This window comes from Setaria italica, chromosome III, assembly GCF_000263155.2.
Source record: "Setaria italica strain Yugu1 chromosome III, Setaria_italica_v2.0, whole genome shotgun sequence".
Taxonomy (NCBI): Eukaryota; Viridiplantae; Streptophyta; class Magnoliopsida; order Poales; family Poaceae; genus Setaria; species Setaria italica.
In genome coordinates this window covers 43,989,104-43,992,085 of record NC_028452.1, presented here as the reverse complement: position 1 = coordinate 43,992,085, position 2,982 = coordinate 43,989,104, and positions in this window count along the sequence as shown.

The window sequence follows — 2,982 nt, the reverse complement described above, 5'->3', positions numbered from 1 at the left end:
ACGGAGACAGATTGGATCTACCGGAGGCCACGCGAAGAGGAGCACCAGGGGAGGTAAAAAAACCGCAAGCCGATTGGCTTGGAGGTGCCTAGGTCAATTGGTCTGGGGCTTTCCTGCCCCGTTCGTCGTCATCTTCAGTCCAGTTGATCCACATGGCATCTTCTTATGTTCCAATAGTTGAGCACTCTTATGTAGTGATAGTATTGCATGAGGGAAATTGTTGGGCATGCTTCACATTCACTCACGATAACACTTAGATCTAGTTCGTTCATGCATGGTGGTTGCATCTGCAAGTGATCCTAGATCCATAGTACAAGCGTTTAATCAATCTTGTTCACACCCTCTGTTCTCTATCTGCTTGATCTTGACCACTTAGTTCTTTTGTTAGCATAATCATATCCTAGTCAAAGAGCTTTCGGTTCCATCGATTAGTGTTTAGTTAAGCGTGCAAATCCCTTGTTCCGTGGATTGATAAACCTTGGGGGAATCTCTAAGGGAAAAGCTACAACTGATCTGTGCGCTTGCGGTTCCTAGTCTTGTGCCATGTTAGGGGAACAAGAAAGTTTTGCTACGTTGATCTTTGTATTAATTTTTATTAACCTCTAACATCTAACTTTTCCTCTAGAAAAGAAAATTTTTGATTTTGTTTTTGGTGTCTTGATGGCTCTGATCAATGAAAACAAGGGGGAAGGGGAGAAGTCGCTAAAGGACTATGAAATTCCATTAACGAATCAATTTGACATGCAGACATCTGACTCAGTGCTTGCAGCCACACAGTACGAATTGAATCAAAGAATAATTGAGATGGCTGAAAGTAATCCTTTCCGAGGAGTGGAGATTGATAATCCATATAGGCACATTGAGCGATTCATGATGCTTTGCAACACACTACAACTAGAAGGAGTTCCACTAGCTTGGTTGAGGTGGAATCTATTTCTGTTTTCACTTGCTGATGAAGCGAAATGATGATATGCAGAAGCTTCTTTCAATGCGAAGGGGAATTGGGAGACACCAATGAAAAATTTTTGCGGGAGATTTTTCTCTGTTAGCAAAGTTCAAAACCTTCAGAAGGAAGTGATCAATTTTTTGCAAGGAGAAGATGAAGGAATACATCAAGCTTGAGATCGATTTAATAGATTACTCGAACAAGCACCTAGGATTCTCAAGCGATGTGTTGTTGCCTACATTCTATTTCTCAATAACCCAAAATGTCGGGAGTTCGTCCAAATGTGTGCAGGAGGAGACCTTATGGAGACAACACTGAGGGTGGCTGCTCAACTCTTACAGAAGATCAACCGAGGAGCAGCCTTGAATAGAGAATGGGATAGTTATCAATCTGGAGCACAAGAGCAAGGAATGCAAGGACAAATACTTGCTGGAATTTTTAGAAAAGATCTCCAGAACAATGCAAAAGAAGAGCCTGTGGTGCAAAAAGAAGAATCTGTGCACAAGATGGAAGAACCAGCCCCAAGCATTGAAAGTGCTAAACTAGAAACATCTGAAGCTCGAAGCCTGGCAAAAGCGAAGCCCTTAAGCGAGTTTGAACAAATGGATTGGATTCAATTAACTCCAGTGAAATATTTGATAAGCATAGACCATATCCAAATCAAAAAGGGTCGGCTAGAGCTGTTGAGCCAGATTTTCCACCGGAGAGAAACACTGGGTATGTGCTTGATAAGGAGACAACTGGGATGATAATTCAAAAAATCTTTAGTGAAGAACAAGTAGACCTGGACTACATCACCAAAGTGAAGAGAATCATGGGAATGAAGCCTGAGGCATCACCATTTGCTAGCCTCGGAAAAATATACGCGACTGGGGCTAATCATGATGAATGTGAACCTTTGCATACACCACATATTCATTGCACAATCAATGGCGAGATTATCTACAAGGCACTTTGCGACATTGGAGCACACATAAGTGTTGTGTTTTTGAAACTTTATGATGACCTTTATAATAAAATTTTACAACTTGCTCCGACCCCGATCAATTTAATCATGGGAGATGGTATAACAACCAAACCTTTTCGTGTGCTTAGAGATCTAGATGTTGCTATCTCGAGTAAAACTATACCAACCTATTTCTTTGTTATTGATGCTTGTCATGATGAACATGATGATATAATCCTTGGTAGGCCTTTTCTTAACTTGGTTAATGTTGTGCTTGATGCTGGGAAGGGAAAAGTAACAATTAATCTTGATGGTGCCAAATACAGTTATGATTTTCTGCGCGATTCTTAACAAATCCTGCCTCTACTTCTTGATAACGAGGAGGTAGAGAGTGTATGCTTTACTGAAAATTTCAGGGATCCTCTACTAAGAGAAATGGAAAATAATGAGGTTGGCCAAGATGACGAATTGGGAGAAGCAACCGATACATTATCACCGCAATATGGAACTCTTGAAGAAGAAAAATTCGAAGACATTGAAAACTTGGTGCAAAAGGAGCCTGAAGCACCAGATGTTGAGCAAAAGCCATTGCCCAAGGGACTAAAATATGAGTATCTAGAGGACAACAAGACGTATCCAGTCATTGTCAGCGACAAGTTGAGCAAAGAAGAAACTGAAAAGTTGCTGATTTTATTAAGAAAACATCAAAAAGTGATTGGATACACAATAAATGACTTGAAAGGAATCAGTCTAGCCTTCTGCACTCATCGAATACAATTAGAAGATCAACACAAACCAATTGTGGAGAATCAAAGAAGGCTCAACCATGCTATGCGTGATGTAGTAAAGAAGGAAGTGATCAAATTGCTCAATGCACGGATAATTTATCCAATACCACATAGTGAATGGGTGAGCCAAGTGCAATGCGTACAAAAGAAAGGAGGATTGATTGTTGTAACAAATGAGAAGAATGAGCTAATTCCCCAGAGGACAGTGATAGGATGGAGGATATGTATTACAAGAGTTTGATGTGGGAATTAGAGATAAAAAGGGATTAAAAAATGTGGTAGCCGACCATTTGTCAAGGATG